Below are 14223 nucleotides of genomic sequence, written 5' to 3' on the forward strand. Positions count from 1 at the left end.
AGGCCGAGCTTCAGAAGAGCACTAAGCTATTTCTGGTGCTTGGGGAAGGAAAGGACTATGGAAACACTATCCGTGTGTCTGTGTCTGGCTAGGGTCCATATTTCCATGCTGACTCTTTGACATGATTCTCCCTAACAGCCCTGGAGGTGGTTACTGAGTTTCCTACGTTGAGAGCACGGAAACTGAGGGTTAGGATGGATAAGTGACGCAAAGGCCCGTGGTTAGCCAGTAACTGGGCTCATGGCTCAAGTCTGCAGAGTTCAGAGCTCTTGGCCTGCTGTACTACCACGCTCCTTCACAGCTTGCTGGGTGAGCTTGGCTGGGCTCTGGGAGCATTCTCAGCAAAGGCTGAAGTCCCTTTGCTTCCCGCCTCTGACCCCTTCCCCTCCACCACCACGTGAAGCATTTCCTCTCTGGCTCTGAATTATTTCTCTTTGAACTTCTCCGCCTCTCCTTTCATGCTCCCACAGAATCTCCTTTTATTTCCTTTGCTGGGGCTTAGAGTCTTAATCGAAAGCTGAAATCTGCCATCTGCTCACTTGTGTTCAATAAAGTTTTCCACAATCCACAAGAGGCTGAGGTCTTTTGTTCTGCTTGCACTTCTGCTGCCGGAGATGATGAACAGCAGCCGAGAAGCCAAAGCTGGATGTGAGTGTGTGGGCGGGTGGGTTGGGTGGGGGTGGAATGGGATGGGGAGGGGGAAGCGTGCAAATTGACAAGTTGGCAGAATTACTCCTGTGTATTAAAAAATACCTTAAAAAAAAAAACAGAGAGAGCTGGATAGATAACTTCATGATCAGATGCTTGCTGGGTTTGATCCTGTGTATTGCAGCAAACACCAGGAAGATTGCAAAAGAAGACACATGCAAAAATGTGTGCCCTTGAAATCCTACTGCAAGGGCTTTGCATACAATCTCCTAGGCCCTGAAGGTGGGAATGGGGGTTCTCTGCTGGTCTTGGGCCTTGACCCCTTTGGGCTCAACTCTTTATGACTTAAAAGGAACCAAAGTCTGTTAGCTCTTCTCCTTCCACCATCCCTTCTCCTCCTCTCCCCTCTCTTTCTTCCTCCTGTACCCTCCTGCTTCTCTTCTCCCTCCCACACTGCTGCTGGGAACCCGAGATGTCTGATGGGCCAATGAGATGCAGACACTAGAGGCACCTTTCTGTGCCCTTACTAGGAAGGACTTGATCTTGATATTTTGGTCCTAGACAGAACCTTGAACTCCAAGGAAGAAGAAAGTACAAGGACTTCTGAGATGGATAGGGCAAGGTCAGGGGCATATGGAGAATTATCTGTCTCCTGGTATAGAAGTAGAGAGAGAGAGAGAGAGAGAGAGAGAGAGAGAGAGAGAGAGAGAGAGAGAGGCTAGAAGCACTTCCCTATCGGATTATAGGAGAATACTATTTAAATGAACTTTATAGGACTTTATGGCCCAAGGCTTTGGGGGGGGGTCCCATTCTTAGGGGTGTTTTCCCTCTTTTTGTTTATTTGTGTTTTCTTCCTGGAACTCCCTCTGTAGACCAAGCTGTCCTTGAACTCACAAAGATCCACCTGTTTCTGCCTTCTTGAGTGCTGGGATTAAAGGTGTGCACCACCACTGCCCAGTTATTTTACCATTTTTAACGAAGTGTCTCCCTATTTGTAACCAGGTGTCCCTGGTCTAATTCTTTGCTGTGGAGCACAAGAACCTGTGTGCTACAGCAGGCGCCCTAGAACCCAGCTCTGTGCCTTCAACCCTGGGTATGGAGGCTGCTGCCCTTCCCTTCTGTCAGTCATTGTCTTCACAGGAACTCTGCTGACTTCTGTTTCCTTTCATTTAAATGATTGGGCAGACCCAATAGGGGCGGGGCCAGGGACTTTGCACAAGTGTTTTTGAAGAAACTAAATGGGTTATTATATTCTAGTCCACAGAGCCGTGTAGATCCATTATCTGAGGTGTCAGGTTGACTGTCCACAAGATTCTTTTTTTTTTTAATGCTTTTCTATTTATTTATTTATTATGTATACAACATTCTGTCTGTGTGTATGCCTGCAGGCCAGAAGAGAGCACCAGACCTCATTACAGATGGTTGTGAGCCACCATGTGGTTGCTGGGAATTGAACTCAGGACCTTTGGAAGAGCAAGCAATGCTCTTAACCACTGAGCCATTTCTCCAGCTCCCCACAAGATTCTTTATTGGATCTTTCCTTTCCTCTCCATGGCCAGCATTAGGAAGCAGTTACCCAAAACCCAAGCAACCTTGCTAAAAGCCGCATAGCAGGTGCAGAGCCAAGTTCCACCCAGGCCTGTGGAACCCATTTTCTCATTAGTACTAAGTATATATGGCTATATACGGCCAAACTAGGTAGCAGCGAACAAAACCAGCATAGAAAGATCTCAGCATTTATCTTTCCCAGGTTGTGCCTTCACTTGGTGAAACTTTTGAGTTGGTACCCAAAGTTATTAGAGAACATTTTATTTTGTTATTATTATTATTATTTGTGTGTGTGTCCTATCTTCTCTTCCCACAGTGCTGAGCTTACAGGCATGTGTCCTGTGTCCTGGCTGGTGTTAGGTCAACTTGATACAAGCTAAAGTTAACTGAAACTCAATTGAGAAGAAGGCATTATCTCAATTAGTGATCTGTGGAGGAGGGCTCAGCCCATTGTGGGTGGTGCCATTCCTGGGGTGGGTGGTTCTGGGTTCTATAAGCCAGCAGACTGAGCAAGCCATGAGGAGCAAACCAGTAAGCAGTTCCCTTCCATGGCCTCTGCATCAGCTCCTGCCTCCAGGTTCTTGCGCACTGTAGGTACACAAGTTCCCCACTTTTCCCGAGACGCCATGCAGGGCTGTTCTGCTTCCTGGTTCCACTGCATCAGCTTGAGGGTGTGGCATAGAACTGCCCTCTCCTGTTATGTTAATATCACCTACGGCCCAAGGGTGTAGCTCAGAGAGAACTCTTCTGTCATGGTAATTCCACCTGCAAGCAAGGTTCTCGCCCGCAGGCAAGGTTCCTGGGTCAGCTTTTCTCTGAGCCTGAGCACGCCCACCTGGCTTCCTCTTTTCTCTGTTCAGCCGCTCTCTGACCTTGGGTGCGACCCCCTGACTTTTCTCTTTCCTTGATCCTGATGGGGGGCTGGTGTCCTTTTGCCCCACAGTATATATATCCGACTTGTGCTTAATAAAGCTGCCATTTGCCACTTGCTCCTTGGCAGATGAGCCGGTCTCTTTGTGTGTGTGTCGTCTGTTCAAACCCCTAGGACATGCGTCCGTTCTCGTGGGCTCGAGTCAGGAAAGCGCGCGCCTGTTTCGAGGTTCGGGTGTCCACAGAAAAGTGCGGAAGCTTACAGCGCACTGTGATTTCCTGCCCTCCCTGCTTTGGATGATGAGCTGCTATATGGAGTTGTGAGTGAAACAAGCCCCTTCCTTCTCGAGTTGCCTCTGATCATGGCATTTCGTCACGGCAATAGTGACCCCAACTAAAGCAGTATGCATGCAGCGACTCTCAACTTTTTAGGTGGGTGTTGGGACCCAAACTTAGGTCTTCATGCTTCAGGAACAAGTGTTCTTACCTACTAAGCCATGTTTCTAGTTTCCAAGGGCACATTTTAATTGTGTTGTTCTTTATTCTCTCTTTCCAAGCATTGTGGAGGGGGAGAATTCTTTCATTCTTTCTAGTATCTCTTTATACCTGGTGTGCTTCTGTTGCCTTACCTGTCACAAAGTGCTTGACACCCACAATCCAGTTTAATTCTTACCTAAACCTTACTTTGCTTGAGGTTGAGTGGGGAATGCTCTGTTCATTTTCATGGCTTAGGGTGAGAAATGTCACACCTATTCATAGTGACAGAGCTGGCTCCAGCGTGTACGTTTTTAAACTCTGAATCATATCATATCTTCCCCCATAAACTAGATAATCTCTTGAGAAAATCCAGTGTACTGGCTAGTTTGATGTCAAGTTGACACAAGTTAGAAAATCTCAATTAAGAAAATGCCTCCATAAATTCAAGCTAGAGACAGGCCATTTGTTATTGACCTGGGAGGACCCAGCCCATTGTGGTTGGGGCCATCGCTGGGCAGTGGACCTTGGTTCTATAAAAAAGCAGACTGAACAAGCCATGGGGAGCCTGTCAGGAAACAACACCCCTCCATGGCTTCTTCATCAGTTCCTTCCTCCAGGTTCCTGTCCTGTTTGAATTCCTGTCATGACTGAATGTTCACTTAGGGTGAACAGTGTGATGTAGATGTGTAAGCCAAATAAACCCTTTCCTTCCCAACTTGCTTTTTGGGTACGGTGTTTCATCACAGCAATAGAAACCCTAAGTTAGTCAGTCAATGTGGCCTAAACTGTCCCCAAGGGCATGCTCAGAATGTGTGTCCTTGTGGTGCGATTAGTAAAAACCCAGAGGCAGATATTGGGGTTCAACCTGAAGGTCAGAAAAGCAAAACAGTCAGCCACTCTAAGTGGCTCTTACCACTCTATCCAAAATGACAGTACAGCCTTCAGGATTCTCAGAATGAAACTGTGTCTGAGAGCTGTTTCCTCTCATTTTATATTCCTCTCTAATGCTGGGATTAAAGGCGTGCACCACTATTTCTTGGTTTCTATGGCAAACTAGTGTGGCCACTGGGATTAAAGGTGTGTGTCACTACTGCCTGGTTTCTAAGGCTGGCCAGTAGGGCTATTTTATTCTCTGATCTTCAGGTAAACTTTATTAAAATAAAAATGAAATATCACTACACTCCATGGTGCATTAGTTCAAGGTGGACTTTGTATTTATCCTTTCTGAATTTTCAGGTTAATCAATACACACAGACAGGTAGGTCAATCGGCTACTTCTTGTAAGGGATCAATTTTAAACTCTTGAACAGAATTTAATATTTTCCATAATTTAAGAATTTATACTCCCCGAAGACTGTTACCTCTGCTTTTACTGTATGCCATAATTGTTTCCTTGTGGGGAAAGCAAACATAGGAAAGAGTAGATGACGGTCCAAGGATTCTGGCAGGTACCAAAAGGCCTGTGTTTGGGGGAAGGTCGAGGATCCAGTCGCTGGGTCAGAGAGTGTAGGATGCTCATGATGGTAAGAGCCACGGGACCAGGAAAGAGGGAATCAGATGCTGGCTTCTGTGCTGCCACCATGTCCGGCATTGTGCTTCATAAATTGCGCTTCATTGTGCATGCAGGGATAGATGCTTTCAACTGAGAGAGGGAGAGAGAGAGAGAGAGAGAGAGAGAGAGAGAGAGAAAGAGAGAGAGTGACTTGACAAGATGCCACCAGGCTAGTGCTCCTTGCAGGACACCCAAAAGACTTCACTATATAGTAAGAAGCTCTTGAGGTTGTGTCTGGACACATGATGGAACCAAGGGCATCCTCCTCTGGGTAAGCTGTGTCTCAAATGTTTAAAGATCTGAAAAAATTCCAACCCTGGGCTGGAGAGATGGCTCAGCGGATAAGAGCACTGGCAGCTCTTCTAGAGGTCCTGAGTTCAATTCCCAGCACCCACATGGTGGCTCATGACCATCTACAACGGGATCTGATGCCCTCCTCTGACACGCAGGTCAGAGTACTCATACATAAAATTAAATTAAATTAAATAAAGTTTTTAAAAAAAATTCCAGCCCTTAGGAATCCCCTGGACTGGTTCAGCCGAAGCCCAGAGATTGGAGAAACAGAGAACAGAAAACGCACACGCAAGCAAGAATGGACTTGGTAAGGCTTGAACAACCGCAACTGTGAAGCTGTGGGGCAGCTGACCTTTGGCCTGAGAGAAGCCCCACCCACTGGCTAACTCAGGTGGTTACTGATTGATTTTGGTATCGGAACATTTGACATAGGACACAACAGTCTGTGTGCCGTGAGCCCTGAGGCTGTGGTCCACATGGCGCAACCACCAAGTGCTGTTTTTCTAGCTTCACTTGTTGCATCCTTTATGCCCGTCCCTCCTCTTCTGCATCACTCCTGGGGTCATAGGCTACTTCTGCTGCTGTGGCAAAACACTGGAGACTGGGGGCTGAGCGACTATCAGAAGCTTACTGCTCACCCACCGTTCTGAATGCCGAGAAGACCAAGATCACAACACCGGCATTCGAGCGTCTGCTGAGGGCCTTGCTCCTACACGCGGTGGAAAGGAAAGGGCAAAAAGGAGCCAAAGCTGTGTGTAGTCTCTTCTGTCCGTCGCTAACCCCTCACACTAGGACAGTGTCCGTTTGGCTTGGTCATCCTCTGAGGCTTTGTCTTCTATGCCTCCACATTGAAGATTTAGCTTTTCTACCTCTACGTTTGGTTTTTGAGACAGGGCCCCACTACACAGTTCTGCTGTCCTGAAACTCACTGTGTAGACCGTACTGGCTTTGAACTTGCAGAGATCAGCCTGCCTCTGCTTCCCAACTGTGAGATTACAGGCATGCAGCAACAAACCCAGTTTGAGGGTGCAGTTTTCAAAGCATCATCTTGAAGCAGATACCCTGCTATGCTGTGTTGTGATCTTATGATGCTTCCAGATTGTTCAGTCTGTGGCATTTCTGTCACAGCTGGAACAGACGAAGACAGAAGAAGGCAGTTCTGTTTGACTGGCTGGTTGTTGGGTCACAGGCTTCCTGAATGAAATGCCCTTGAACCTAGAAGGGACGAGGCCTTCCTGCTGGGGAAGGGGAGTGCTCAGGCCAGACAACAAGGACAAAGGTGCAGCTCCAGGAATCAGCAGGAGGCCTGTTGTGGTGTAGATAAGAGCTGAGGAGGAAGGCCTCGGGGTGAGTTCTAATGCAAATTAAAAGGGCTGAGATTTAAACTGAGGGAGTCACAGTCACTTTTGAGGGTCTGTGAAGATGACATATTTATTAACTAAACAAAAATTCATAAACTGATACTTGTCTCAGCCTGCTTAAGTTTGCAGGAGAGAGACAGAGTCCCTGATCCCGGGACATTGCCGCCTTAGCCACGAGGAGCTGGATCTATACGCGAACAGGGTTTTTCTGAGGGTGAGTGTGCTCCGGAGGAACATCCTTGGGATCAGAGGGCACAATAGTGGTTTAGGATGACCAAAGAAGAGACCTGGACCGAAGAGGGTACCAGCAATGCGCGGAACATTTTAGGGCTACTGGGGAAATTGGGGTCAACCTTTGGGATCCTCAGTCTCATTAACAAAATAATGGAAGTAACAAATCGAAGAGCAAAACCAGTTTTATTAGTGTTTGAAAGAAAACCTCAGGGTGGGCAAGCTGAAATGTTAGCTTTCACCCAGAGGAGGGGAGTGGGAGAGAGAAGGGACAACCCACGACATTTTAATCAGCAACCATATGACAGGGAGGGGATCGCAAACTGTTGGGTGGGCCCAAAGTGTTAAGGAATGCTTAGAAAAGAAATAGAAGAAAAGGAAAAGCTATGGTTTTGTGAATATTTAGTAAAGGTGGCCAGACTTAGGACCCTTTGTGACTGTGGCCTGTTTTCTTCTGTACTAGGGGAAGGGATTCTAGGAAGGAAAAGTACAATATCTCATTCAAGAATGAGTTATCAGGACTGGAGAGATGGCTCAGCAGTTAAGAGCATTTACGGCTCTTCCAGAGGACCGGGGTTCAATCCCCAGGACCCACCTGGCAGCTCACAACTGTCTGTAACTCCGGGATCCAACAACCTCGTACACACATACGGGTAAAAGACCAGTAAAATAATAAAATGTGGCGTTGTAATTGAAAATGAAAAAAAAAAGGATTATCTGGCCTATCTCTTTATTGTGGCTTAAGGTAAGCCGCCTTCCTAGAGATGGTCTCTTAGCTAAAGTGGTTGAAGCAGCCTGACTGGACTGCGAGCTCTTCCCCAGGCCAGAGTCTGTTCTCTTGACCTGGAGTTTTTTCTGCTCTAACATTAGCAGAGAACAGAGTGACTGAGAGAGCCGGAGATGTCAGCAAGGAAGGATAGATACACCCAGTTTTGAGTGTTCTGGGAAAACTAGTACAAAAGATGTTATTTTACTGCACTCTGCGATGTTCACTTCGGGGGCAAATGGCCACATCCTGACTTTCCCCCAAGGCTGGGAGGTGGACACAATTACCTCCACTGACGTACGACTACCCTTTGCCTGGCTGAACTCGTGACCCTATGATGTATGATTGCCTACTGCTGTGTCTAAGGTAGCTGAAGCAAAACAGGGGCCAGACGAACGGCTTTCAGCTTTCCTAGAGCGCCCCCTGGAGGTTTCTCTTCTATACACACCTTCAGATTTGGAAGACAAGGCAACTCTCAAGACAATTAAGTTGGCCTTTGTAACCCAGTCGGCGCCAGACATATGTAAGGGAATGCAAAGGCTAGAAGGATTCTCAGGAAAGAACAGGTCAGAGCTGTTAGAAATAGCCCAGAAGGTATTTGACAACCTAGACAGTAAAGGAGACCAAAAGGCAAAAATGTGGGGCAAGCCACAGCGGCAACACTGTATAATCCAGCCGCTCCCAACAGAAATCCCGCTACAAAGAAACCAGTGTAACTATTGTAGAGGGTTGGGACGCTGGAAGGATGAACCCCTGCAGCAGAAACAAGTGAATTCTGAGGAGCATCGGAGGGGCCGATGCCCGATGCCCACGGTGGAGGCAGGTAGGGATTTTAGAGAGCAGCCCCGACACTGGTTTTTTGAGGTCCCTCTGATGGGGGAAGATTAATGGGAAACAGCTGTAAGCTTGTTTACAGGAGTAAGATAATTGGCTGCTAGAGAAAGAAAAATGTAACGAAAGGTAAGAGTAAAAGCCAGAAGATAAATCAAGTGGAAAGGGAGTCACACATTAGCGGACGGGTAGTGCAGGTACGGATCTAGGTATCCTGAAAACATATTTCGCAAGGCAAGGGGCAGTCAGTCATACATCACGAGGTCACGAGTTCAGCAAGCAAAGGGTAGTCATACATCATGGGGTCATAAGTTCAGTGTGGGTTGCAAACATGCTTTGCAGCTTACGTCAGGTTTAGGAAACAGAAACTTATTAACTAGAAAAAGACACCTATTTTTGTGGGGTATGGAGACTTAACAACAGTGTGACTCCTATTCTAATTTTACACTTTGACCAAGGCTGAGAGGTAGCCAAGTTATCCCCCACTTTACAGATAAGCAAAACCTGTCCCAGGGGGGAGAAGAAAGCTTTCTGGGCCACGCTTGGCTAGTTAAGAGTCTAATGTAAGATCAAGTCAGCCAGAGTTTCAGCAAGAACGGGAACCCCTTCCCTGTTCCCCCCTCATCTGTGAAGCTGCTGTCAGTTGATGACTTTGGGGTTGTGGCCATTGGTCTCCCATTCTCCAATGGGTGGCTCTGTGTGTGTGTGTGTGTGTGTGTGTGTGTGTGTGTGTGTGTGTGTGTGTGTGTGTGAGAGAGAGAGAGAGAGAGAGAGAGAGAGAGAGAGGAGGAGTAAGGAGGGAGATGAAGTAAGGGGTAAGGAGCTGGAGGGAAATGGCAGTGAATAGGTCTGATCAAAATATATCATATGAACAGATGAAGTTTTCAAAGTTTAAGTAAAAAGTATTCCTTTTAAAAAGTAGGACACACATTTTCTTTTAAAAAGCAAAGCAAAGCTGGGCAATGGGGACGCAGGCCTTTAATCCCAGAGCTGGGGGGGGGGGGGGCAGAGGCAGGAGGATCTTTGTGAGTTTGAGGCCAGCCTGGTCTACAGAGTGAGTTCCAGGACAGGCTCCAAAACTACAGAGAAACCCTGTCTCAAAAAAACCAACCAACCACCACCACCACCACCACCACCACCAAAAACCCCCCAAAACCAAAACCCCCAACAAACAAAAAGGCAAAGCAAAAACTGGTTACACAGCTTCTTTATCAGAAGCATTGCCCCTAAATTAGATGAAGTCCTCCGAGCAGAACGGGGACACATGGCCTGTTAGGAGGGCTGGTGAGCTCAGTTATCGACTGCTGTTAGCCCTGCCCCAGGGGAGGAACCCGTGTCTGTGTCCAGCCCTTAGAAGACAGTGTCCACACCTCCCGCATCTCCATGCGGGACCCTTTCCACAGATTTAAGTATGGATGCCTCAGCAGTTTGCGCCATCTAATAACTTCCCGATTCTCTGCTCTCACAAAGCAGGGCCTCGGAGTCTACCCTACTATGACTACCTTTCTCTGTCACAAGGAAAAGTCCGAGGTCCCCACGGTCAGTTTTTCTCCCTATTAAAAAGGCTGGAGGAGCCAAAGGGCGCCCTTGGGGACCAGAGGGACTGGGGCCGACTCTCTTAAGAAACACAAAGTGCTAGGGAATCAAGGTTAGAGCTATATTTTTATTCATTTTTGTGTGTTTTAAAAGAGGGAAGGAATAACTGAGGCCCCCACTTCTCAGCCCCGGGTTGATTTGACAAAACCAAGAACCCCTTGCCAGTGGGAGTGTGAGGTGTCTGCTCTGTCCTTGGTGCCCCCGCCCCGTGTGTTTTTCTTTGGCTGCAGGGCTCCGGGAGGCCGAAGTCTTAACCACAGGTTTGGAAGCCTCAGTTCATCGCCTTCGCAGCGGCAGGCATCTAGGCTCGCACGGCTTGCGCGCCCCCTCCTGCACGTCATTGGAACTGCAGGTTTAAGCGGCAGAGAGTGAGCTGCCACGGTAGTCTGAGCCGGTAGCAAAGCTCAAAGAACCTGTTCAGCAGTTGATTTCTTTCTGGAGGTGGGTTGGGTGGGGTAATTAGAATGCATTATTCAAGCCTGGTCCAGGACTATAGCCAGCAACGAGCAGAGTGTGGAGTGCAATCAGCTTGAGCCTCTAGTGCTTGGCGCTCCTGGGCTCAGGTGCGGTGTTAGAGGGACGGGTGGACTGTATCCTGCCTGTCACTGGGTTAAACGATGTGTATCAGATTAGAGTGCCAGCTTTAAGGCCCTCACTGAGCAGCAGAGACCATGAAAACTCGCGTGGTTCCGGGAAGAGTGCAGAGATGAAGCTACTTATCGAGTCTCCACAACCCGCACGGTTTATAAAACCCAAGTAAGTTTCTGCTAAACAGAGAAGCAGAGCTTGCTTTCCCAGTGGCAAGCTCCTTGCTCAGGGACTGCTGGAGTAGGTGAAATTTTCTTCCGTTCAAATTAGGGGCTCTCACAAATGATTGTACTTTAGCTTTTCCTCCGAAAGTTTGGTCAGCACGCTTAGCGGAGGTTAATGGGTGGCGTATGTTTTCTTGCCCAATGGGATGTGTAGGGAAATGGCAGGATGTCAGAGATGGGTCACTGTAAGATTCACAACCGAGGCAGAAGAAACCCAGGATCAGGGCTGGAGAGATGGCTCAGCGGTTAAGAGCATTGTCTGCTCTTCCAAAGGTCCTGAGTTCAATTCCCAGCAACCACATGGTGGCTCACAACCATCTGAAATGAGATCTGATGCCCTCTTCTGGCCTGCAGGCAGACACACAGACAGAATATTGTATACATAATAAATAAATAAATAAATATTTTTTAAAAAAAGAAACCCAGGATCAATGCCAATAAGGAGCTGTTGTCCTTTCTCCAATATAGAGATTTTGAAATCGTTAAAAATGTAACCAATGTAGTACACATCAAAACGAAAAGTTTCAAACTGTATGGAAAAATAGAAAACAAAACCAAACTTTCCACCGTACACTCATCTCGACAGCAACCATACTTGACTTCTAGAGGCTACTACCTGGGGAGATGGCAGGGGTCTAGGAGGCCAGTTACTTAACAAACCTGGTGAATTCTTCACTAAGAGAAAAAGGCGAGAGTTGAGAGTTTATTAGGCTCACTGTAGTACAGTGCCTGTGGGCAAGACGGTGGTGGTGGTGGTGGTAGGGCACACACGTCAGTGCAGAGGCATCCTGGAAGCAGCTTTAATGAGTGTTTTCTTCAGGGCAGTGAGTTCCAGTGTCACTGTGCCCTGGAGCAATTGCAGCTGGGACTTGTCAGGGTTAACTTCCATTCCAGGCAATGGTTCTGAGGTAACAGTGGCCCTGCTGAGCCCAGCCTGTCGTGAGGCAAGAACAGTTTTGTTTGTGAGGCTGAAATAGCTCCAGACATCCCGTGACCTCTAGGCCAGAGCTCTCACAGTCACTGGCGAGTTTTAAATGATGTAGAACATAAATTTGCATGTATCCCTTTATAAACATTCTGTCTGACCGCCTAGATAATTTCTATCTTCTTAAAAAGTTAAAGAAATAATTAAAAACATAGGGCCTTGCATGGGCTAATCTCAAGCTTGCAACACTCCCAAGCCCCCAGCCTCCCCATATTGAGACTACAGGTATGTGCTACAATGTCGTATTTTGTTTATAACTATTCTATTTCCCATTGATTGTTTCTATGGTGTCAAATAGAGGCCACTGCCTTTATTTACTTATTTGCTTATTTTTATTTACTGAGTGTTACCCAGAGCCTGCCACATGCTAAGCAGAGGTTTTGCCGCTGGGGTATTTCCTCAGCCCATGTTGTTGTTGTCTTAACATGCTTGCTCAGTTAGGCACCCTCCTTGTATAATACTGGCTGAGTAGCACCAGGGTGAGTTACCAGACTGAATGAGAGCATTTGAGATTAAAAGTGAAACTTATAAGGTCCAGGGGTTCTAAATCTTTGGAAGGTGGTAACCGCTTAGAAGATGTTACATAGTTTGGTGTGTGTGTGTGTGTGTGTATGCATGCGTACACACACACACACACACACACATATGTACACACACATATATATATATATATATATAGTTGTAAAGAAAAGACTTTATGTGCTAGGTATACACTATTATAAAATCTTTGAAGGAAAAAGATAATAAATGCAGTTGGAAACCTCTCTCAAGACCTCAGAGGCTAAAACACTTGCTGATCTTCCAGAGGACCCAGAGTTCAATTCCTAGCACCCTTATCTAGGGGTGGGGCAGAGGCCTTCTCAGCTGCCACAGAAGACTCTAAACGGGAATTCTCTTCCAACAGGACTGAGAAATAGGGTGCCAAATAGAAGCTGCTGGGAATAACAGGACCTGCGTTTCAAAGCAAGCCGTATTGCTGTCTGGTTGTTACGGTTCTGAATGAGCCAGGCAGCAATGCAGCGCCTCCAAGCCTGAGCTTCCTTGTGACAATAGACTAGTGATGGCTTGAAGAGGGACCGTGAGCTCCACATTTCACTTCATTGCTATCAGAGCACTGACAGAGCTTCCTCCTAAACGGCAGGATGGACGAGCGCTAGAGAAGAGGGCCGGACTGAATGATGTGTCGCTCAGAGGCATGCAGCTGAAGAATTTGTTCCTTGGTTTTAAGAAAACAAGGACGCCACAAGTCACAAGATTAGCTCAGATAGCCACAACCGTTCCGATACACGTCTTGGAAAGCATTACTTGCGAACCGTAACACATGAGTTTGGGAAAATGAGGGAATGGTGTTTGGCTGTGAATCTCATTTCCAGACTTGTAATATGCTTTAGGTTTCCCCCAATAGAGCAGGAAGTCCAAACAATAAGAGAAGATGCAAATCGGAAGGTTGGTTCCTCAGGGTCACATAAGCTGGCTAGGAAAGACAGTGTGCTATTATACGCTTGTGCTCAGGTACCAGACTGGACGGCAGACCTGAGCTAAGCTATTGCGAGACCGGCACTTGCACTTTGGGCAGGATGATCAATTTCCAAACTGACAGATGGCGCTTAGACCGTGTCTGGGATGGTTAATATTGATCCTCAACTTAGCAGGGTTTCAAATTACTAAAGAGGTGAGCCCCTGGGTTTATCTATAAGGGACCACGCGGTTTGATTGGCAGAGGTGGGTGACACCATTCCTGGGATGGGGCCCTAGACAATAAGAGGAGGAAGCAGGTGAGGCACCAGCATTCATCACTTTATTCCTGACTGCAGATGTGATGTGACCAGCCACTTCAAGTCCTGGTCACTCTGGCTCCCTGCCACGATGGGAGGCATCATCAAACTGGGAAGCGAAGTGAACCCTTCCTTCTTTTTTTTTTTTTCCTCTTGACCTTTCTTTTTTTCTTTTATTTATTTATTTATTAAATATTTCCACCTCCTCCCCGCCTCCCTTTTCCCTCCTCCTCCTCCCTCCCCTTCCCTTTCTAGTCCTAAGAGCAGTCAGGGTTCCCTGCCCTGTGGGAAGTTCAAGGTCCTGAACCCTTCCTTCTTTAAGCTGCATTTGTTAGGGCATTTTTACCACGGCAAGAGGAAAAGGATCCAAGACAGCATCTACTATTGAAACGCCATGTGTTTATGCCCCACGTATGGACACTCAGAAGACCTGATCGTGTGACTAAAATAGGATTTGTCAGTTTGCAGGGAGCGTCT

General features: G+C 47.2%; 1 long non-coding RNA gene across 1 annotated transcript; it reads left to right on the top strand.

Annotated features, from left to right (window-relative positions):
- The first annotated feature begins 294 nt into the window (after positions 1–294).
- LOC148121840 (uncharacterized) lies at positions 295–7639 on the top strand. Its single transcript, XR_015737993.1, has 3 exons — positions 295–648; positions 3242–3498; positions 5606–7639. It is a non-coding gene; the product is annotated as an uncharacterized LOC148121840 (long non-coding RNA).
- Positions 7640–14223: the final 6584 nt, after the last annotated feature.

This window comes from Myodes glareolus, chromosome 6 (assembly GCF_982192425.1).
Source record: "Myodes glareolus chromosome 6, mMyoGla1.1, whole genome shotgun sequence".
NCBI lineage: Eukaryota > Metazoa > Chordata > Mammalia > Rodentia > Cricetidae > Myodes > Myodes glareolus.